Here is a 7,790-nt window from a genome sequence, read left to right as displayed (position 1 = left end):
TATGCAAATTCTCAGGTTCTACTACAGAGCTAGTGAAACAGAAATTCTGGGATGAGGTCCAGCAAGTTGTCATTTAACAAATCCTCAAGGTGACTGTAATGTACATACATTCAAGTTTGAGAACTACCATTATAGACCCATTCCCAGTTGACTAAATGGTCCTCATACTGTGAATAAGCTCAAGAAAGAATCAAATGCTCCTGAACACAATAGGCTCAGGCTATTATTTCACAGAGAGGATAAAATCATGTTATTAGGAGAAATGTTATGAACCTGGACAATGGGGAAAACATTAATACTTGCAGAGGCAGTTGAATTTGCGTGTAGGTAACTTGAGGCAGAGAGAGGTTTGGCTGCAGTTCTCTCTGGTGGAAAGATCGAAAAGAAATATGGTCACCTGCCATCCCCCCTTGAAACAACTGCGGGTCATCACAGTTCTCCCCCCTTCCCTTTAGAGCCAGTGAAACATAGAGGGAAGCCACTCTCCGCAGCTATCAAGGTTTAGAGTTAATGGCATAAGATGAGGTCTATTCTAGCAAGTTCTCCAGTAAGGGTGGGCAGAGGAAGGGTATGAGGACACCAGGGGGCAGAGCTTCAGAAGGAGTTATGAGCAAGGGCAGGGAGTTGGTAATGAGAGACTGAAGCAAAGTAGGAAACCCTCAAAGACCTGAGAGATTTTGCCTAACAGCGTGAAGTCACAAGTCCCAATGCATTCTAACTATGTCACTTTAGGAATGATTTGACAGCAAAGACAGGCTGCTTAAGACCACCGTTAGAGCAGTGAAGTGGCATTCCCTCTCGAGAAAGCCAGCTCCACTCTCTCACAGGTAGGGCTCTCTCATTCACTTTCACACTTCCAGCTCAAATTTCATCAGCTAACTAACCCCTTGCTAACTAAAGGCTAGGAGCCCTTTGCCCCTGACTGACCATCGTTGTCAGCTTCAGTGTCTCTTTGTTCTCTGTGAAGAAGCCCTGCCCCAGGGGCCTTGCCCAGCTGACTGCTCATGAGTCCTTGTTCTCTCAAGGCTCACCCCTCCCACTCTACAGAGGTGTACCCCCCTCCCACTATACCGTACACCTTAAACCTAAAATCCAGTGACAGCCCAGCATGGGACTTAGCACCCTGGAAAGGGAGTATACCTGGTTTTTGTTATTCTTGTCAGGTTAGCCTTTCTTAGGACTAGGATGAAGTGAAGAATATTGGAAATTCTAAAAGAGTTAATATTTACACATAAGGCTAATTCTAGGCTAGCCATTTCCTTAAACCAGAGGTGGGGAAGCCTCGCAGGCCCCTAGCCAGTTTTTTTTTTTTTTTCCTTTTTTTTGCCACAGCATGCAGCAGTTTGAGGTGGGATCTGAGTTCCCAGACCAAGGATTGAACCTGGGCTGCAGCAGTGAAAGCGCCAAATCCTGACCATAAGACCATCAGGGAACTCCTCCATTACTCTTCTTTTGAAAAGAAAGTTCTATCGTAGCACAGCCAAACTATTCATTTGTGTATTATGCGTGTCTACCTTCATCTGATAACATCAAAGTTGAGAAGTTGCAGTAAAAAAAAATATGACCCTGTGGAGGGGCAAGGCAAGGTTAGGGGGTCGAGAGGTACAAATTATTATGTGTAAAATAAGCTGCAAGGATAGATTGTATAACACAGGGAATATAGCCCATATTTTATATTCTATAAATGGAATATTAACTTTCAAAATTGTGAATCACTATCAACTTTACCTCAGTAATAAAAAGTTTACAAAATTATCATAAATATTTATAATGTATAAATATTTAAACATTATTAATGTATAAATGAAAACTTATTTTTGCAAATCCCAATTTAAAAAAATAATGTCAGGCCCAGATGAAGGCAGTTAAAAGGTAAAAACCTCCAATTACAAGATAAATAAGTACTACAGTATATGTGGAAGTTAAGAAAGCGAATCCTAAGCATTCTCATCACAAGGAAAAAAATTTTTTCTCTTTCTTTAATCTTGCATCTGTATGAGATGATGGTTGTTCACTAAACTTACTGTGATAATTACTTCGTGATGTACGTAGGTCAAATCACTACGCTGTACACCTTAAACTTATATTGTGCTGTATGTCAATTATATCTCAGTAAAACTGGAATAAGACAAAGTGGTGGTGGGGAGCCTAAACTCTTTACTGTCTAGCCTTTTACAGAAGGAGTTATCTGGCCCTGTCTTAGACTCAGCTCTAACTCTTGGGGCTTGGAAGTGATCAAAGCCCTGACTCTCAGGGCCGCTCTTACTGGTAGGACCTTAGTTATATATTGTATGGTCAGGCCACTCAAGATGACTGTTCTCTTACTCTTTGTACAGCACTTGCTTGACCAGCCCCTGCTTCACCTACATCCTGCCTATATGAAGATGCTTGACCCCTGCCTCTTAGGCCAGAATGGTTCCAATTTTGATGGTTCATTAAAGGGAAGCATATACCCTCATGATGCTCATTAACCCAAGGAGCATGAGGGGCGAGCCCCAGGTGCTGGTTTCCCTGGTAACTGATGAGCCAACCTGACATCAGTTCCCCTATAAATGGTAGCCTCCTCCCCCAGAAAGCAGAGATGGTTGCTGCCTCTTGTTTCCCGTTTGCTGCATGTGGTGGTGTGTCTCTGCAGAACTTGCTTCAGATGGGTAAGATTCCTCCATTTGTTAGGCCATCTCTGTGGCTGTCTCTGGGCTCTTTCTCAGTCTTGAGGTTGGTCAACCACAAGGCTAATAGGCCTGTGGGGTGCAGCCCAATAACTGTCAAGCCAGCCAAGGGGCCAAGGAAACTCCCAGGAGCTCTGAGATGTCAGGAAATAAAGAATGGGGAACAAAGTTACAGGGGTGATCCCAAGTGGCCATTCTCTAGCATGTGGGGCCCTGTGGTATCTGTCTACTCTGCGAGAGTTCTTTCTCTTCCATTTTATTGACGCTATTCTGTTAACTTCAGTCTCTTTCCAGTTTAAAAGTAGCAGCCCCACGCTCATGGGTTATCTGATTTCAGGGGTTAGCTGAATAGAGACGAAATTCAGGGACCTTGTTTAGCTACAAAAGTCAAGTATACCCATGACACCTATCACCCCTCAACAGGGGGTGAGCTTTAGAGACATTAACTCATGGGCAGGCGAATTGGATGTGGTCCATTACCCAGGAGGATTTAGTTGGGGCCTGTGGCAATGGCAAAGTAATGGCAGTATCCTTGGGCTTCTGGTCTCGGCTATGGAGGGGGCAGAGCAATGATATAGTGTGGTAATTGTTTTCTAGTGTGATAATTGTTTTCTATGCCATAGTGCATTACAACAGGTGGAAGGCATTACAAAAGGCTTACATGAGTCATCAGGCAATGCAAAAAACTATTTGGGGTCTAGAACAGCTGTGTGTGACACACAGGATCCCCACACCTGTACGGGTCATGCAGAGGGGGGTAGGGGTGGAGACAGCCCACACAAAGTGAATGTGCTTAGCCCAGCCCCTTAGGCCAGAATGGTTCCACCTGCTAGTTTATTGAAGGGAAGCATCTATCCTCATGATGCTTATTAACTCAAGGGGCTGGGAGGGGCGTGCCCAAGCTGCTGGTTTCCCTGGTAACTGATGAGCCAACCTATAAATGGTAGCCTCCCCCAGGAAGCAAAGATGGCTGTCATGTCTTGTCAGCTGTATGCTGCATGTGGTGGTGTGTCTCTGCAGAACTTGGCTTCAGATGGGTAAGATTCCTCCATCTATTAAGCCGTCTCTGGGCTCCTTCTCAGTCTTGAGGTTGGTCAACTACAGGGCTTATAGGCCTGTGGGGTGCAGCCCAACAATTGTGAAGCCAGTCAAGAGGCCAAGGAAACTCCCAGGAGCTATGACATGTCAGGAAATAAAGAATGTGGGATAAAGTTACAAGGGTGATTCCCAGGTGGCCTTCCTCTAGCATGTGGGGCCCTGTGGTAGTTGTCTACTGTGAGAGAGTTCTTTTTCTTCCATTTTATTGATTCTATCCTGTTATCTTCAGTCTCTTTCCAGTTTAAAAGAGCAGCAGCCCCACGCTCATGGGTTGTCTGATTTCAGGGGTTGGCCGAATACAGACGTAATGCAGGGACCTAGATTAGCTACGAAAGGCAAGCATACCCAGGACACCCATCACCCCTCAACAATTAACAGGCACGGGCTTTAGAGACATTAACTCATGGGCAGGCGGATTGCATGTGGTCCATCACCCAGGAGGATTTGGTCGGGGCCTATGGCAATGACAAAATAAGAGTACCCTTGGTCTCAGCTATGAAGGGGACAGAGCAATGAGGTAGTGTGATAATTGTTTTCTACGTCATAGACAGTGTTACAACAGGTGGAAGGCATTACAAAAGGCTTACCCGAGTCATCAGGCAATGCAGAAAACCACTGTTCAGGGTCTAGAACAGCTGCATGTGACTCACAGGACCCCCAGGACTGTAAGGGTCACGTGGAGGGTAGGGGTGGAGTGTATGGTCAGCCACACAAGGTGGCTGTTGTCTTGTTCTTGGTTCAGCCTCTGCTTGACCTATGGTGTGCTCTCTCTCATGAATGTGCTTTTCCCCAGCCCCTTAGGCCAGAATGGGTCCACCTGCTGGTTTATTAAAGGGACGCATCTGCTCTGGTGATGCTCATTTAAGTCAATGGGCTGTGAGGGGCATGCCCTGGCTGCTGATAAGCCAACCTGAGGTCAGTTCCCCTATAAATGGTAGCCTATTCCCCTAGGGAGGAAAGATTGGTGCCACGTCTTGCCTGCTGTCTACCACAGGGTGGGGTGTTGCTCCATGAGCAGCTCCAGGTGTGTAAAATCTCCCATCTATTAAGCCATTGGGGTCTCTCTCTGTCTCTGGACTCTTTGGGCAACTACAAAGCTTGCAGGCCTGTGGGGTGTGGCCAAACATACATATATACTGCTGCACCCACCAGTTAATCCCTACGTTCTTACAGAAATAGAATAGCTACCTCTCTTTGCTGATTTATTTTTTTCCCCATTCTTAGCTTCTCTTTAAAGCTACATTTGATGTTTACTTTTTCAAAAAAATTTTTGCTACACCTTTGCATCTTTCCATCAGTGGCTTCCACCTTGTTTGGCAAATTATCCTTCAATTGATGGTTCATTGCTAGTCACACTAGGTTCTCATCTTGGTGTCCATCTCCAGGCCACTCACAGTAACAATGTTTGAGAAGACAGGGGCCTGTGGCACCAACTAATGACCGTATATATCTGTAAGTCCTCCCCAACCCCACCTTCGAAATGAAGGTTTGTGGAGCAGCCTGCCCGATGTGCACATAAGCATGACTTCATACCCCTGTGACCACACACACTTCTACGTTGTCTGCTTTCTTTTTCTAAGACCAAGTTTTTCAGTCAGTATGAAGTCAATTTTATTACCTTGCATTGTTTTTAGGACTTGAATTCCTCCTAGCTGGAAAATGCTAGAAGCTTTAAAAACTTGGTGTATTCTTTAAAGTACTGTGTTAAAGCCTTTTTCCTCCCTTTGTTGTGGGCATGTGAGCCAGCAGAGTAAGTAGGCTGCATACCCACCATGTGTTTATCATACATGTTTTTGATGTTCAACTATTTGATAATCAAAATATTTTGATACTTAACGCATGCCTTCTTCAGGATGACCATTTTTATAGGCAATATGAAAAGACGTTGATGGTAGAAAATTTCAGATTGACTTCTTAGAGGATTTCAGATCCCGGACAGCTATCTCTATACTTTCATTCTTGATAAAAGCTTACTGTTCTGAGTATAGAAAATACCTTGTTAGAATTTAGCGTAATGGAGATTCTGCAAAGGCCATTTTTGCCTGTAGTGAAATTTTTTACTTAGTCATTGGGAAATGATAGATCCACTCTTCTACATCAAGATCTGTGGAACAAAACCCTATATTGGTTATATAAGAAAATGTCCTTTTGCATAGGAAATACATGCTAAAGTGTTAGGGATAAGGGAATAGGATATCTGCAACTTGATCTCAAATGAGCAGAGTAACTGGCCTATAGATATACAGTGAAATTAGGCCTACAAATAATTTTAAATACACCAGTAGCCACATTAAAAAGAAAAAATGAGTTCCCATCATGGCTCAGAGGTTAACGAATCTGACTGGTATCCATGAAGACGTGGATTTGATTCCTGACCTCGCTCAGTGAGTGGGTTAAGGATCCAGCTTTGCCTTAAGCTGTGGTGTATGTAGGTCACAGATGAGGTTCAGAGCCGGCATTGCTGTGGCTATGGTGTAGGCCAGCAGCTACAGCTCTGATTAGACCCCTAGCCTGGGAATCTCCATACACCATGGATGTGGCCCTAAAAAAGATGACCAAAAAAAAGTACATTTCTCCCATCCTACCAATGAGAAGATATATAATATACAAAATATTTAAAGCCTACCGGAGAGCTGAGGTTGAAACCGAATGAATTCAAATTCAGAAAAGGAAAGCCCCTCCTGGAAGAGAAAGGTCCTAACAACTGCTTTAGTTGGCAGGCCGTGGGAATACGACAGTACAGGAAGTGTAAGCTTCCCTAGATGCAGGTAAGAAAACAGCTGAACTTAAAAATGAAATTTTAAAAGATTATCTGGAGGCTCACCTGGCCTCTTAAAATCCCTGGAGACCCAACTCTCTTCCATGGGCTTTTATGCAGTGCTCGTGAGAAACTGGGGGCAAAACAGGGGAGCTGAGATACACACCCACTGAGGCACAGGTCCATGGGGCCAACTAAAGTCTGAGGGTAAAAGAGAATAATATAAAACCAGAGGCGCTCTAAGGATTGTGCTGCTTTTCAGAGTTTTCAGCTGAGGAGGAGAACCAGCTATGAGAGAGACCCTCCCTGCTGAGGTTCAGTGTGGGGCCTGCTGCAGAATGAACAGAAGAACTAAAATAGTCTCTGCAGGCATACAGATCCCTAGTATATCAAAGATGATGTTTTAATGCAAGCCTGGAATAATTTGAAACCTAAGGATGAATCTAACTAAAATAACCATAAAGCCCAGGCCCAGCTCGACGACAGACTAGGTTGACTCAACCTCCAGCGCTAACATCCTGACAGAAAGGGGCATTGTTTTGGCCTCTTGAGTTTTTAAACATGCTGTATCCTGCTTTTTACAAAATCAGGCATGCAGGAAAACATGACCTTGTCAAGAGGGTAAATAATAAAATCTAACCCAAATACAACCAAGTTGTTGAAATTACCAGATAGGGACTCTTATAAAAAATATATTAATGGATATAGTTGAGTAGTTGGACAACATGAATACACAGGTGTTACATTTTTAGCAGTGCAAGGGAAGCTATAACAAAGGGTCAAAAGAAAATGCTAGAAATAAAGTCTCATGAATACTTTGGTAGGCTTATCAGTGAACTGAAGACAGTTAAGGAAGGAGTCTATAAACTTGAAGACAAGTCAGTAGAGAGTATAGTAAAATACAAAATAAGAAAAAAGAATAGAGCATTGAGGTGTGTGAGTCATTGTCAAATGGCCTAACTTACTGTAATTGTGAGCCCAGGAAAAAGAATGGCGCAGAATATTTGAATTTTTCAGAATTGATAAAACACATGCATCTATAGATCATAAAACTCATATGAAGACTTAAAACCTTAAACACAAAACCACACAGATACATCATTAGTAAAGTGCTAAATGAAAATAAAGGGAAATCTTGAAAGTAGAGGGAAAAACGCTACCTAAAGGGCAAACGCTATACAAATGATGTCTGGACTTCCCCTGTAGCTCAGCGGGTTAGGGATCTGGCATTGTCACTGCTGCAGCTCAGGTTCAATCCCTTGCCC

General features: G+C 43.6%; 1 long non-coding RNA gene across 2 annotated transcripts in view; it reads left to right on the top strand.

Annotated features, from left to right (window-relative positions):
* The first annotated feature begins 2,589 nt into the window (after positions 1-2,589).
* Positions 2,590-7,790, top strand: part of LOC125121624 (uncharacterized) — a 90,124-nt gene continuing 84,923 nt past the window's right edge. For both annotated transcript variants that reach the window (XR_007133513.1, XR_007133512.1), the window contains exon 1: positions 2,590-2,651. This is a non-coding gene — a long non-coding RNA (uncharacterized LOC125121624). The remainder of the gene's footprint in view (positions 2,652-7,790) is intronic.

Source organism: Phacochoerus africanus, chromosome 2, assembly GCF_016906955.1.
Source record: "Phacochoerus africanus isolate WHEZ1 chromosome 2, ROS_Pafr_v1, whole genome shotgun sequence".
NCBI lineage: Eukaryota > Metazoa > Chordata > Mammalia > Artiodactyla > Suidae > Phacochoerus > Phacochoerus africanus.
Note: the sequence above shows the minus strand (reverse complement) of the source record. Positions and strands in the feature narration are given on the sequence as shown.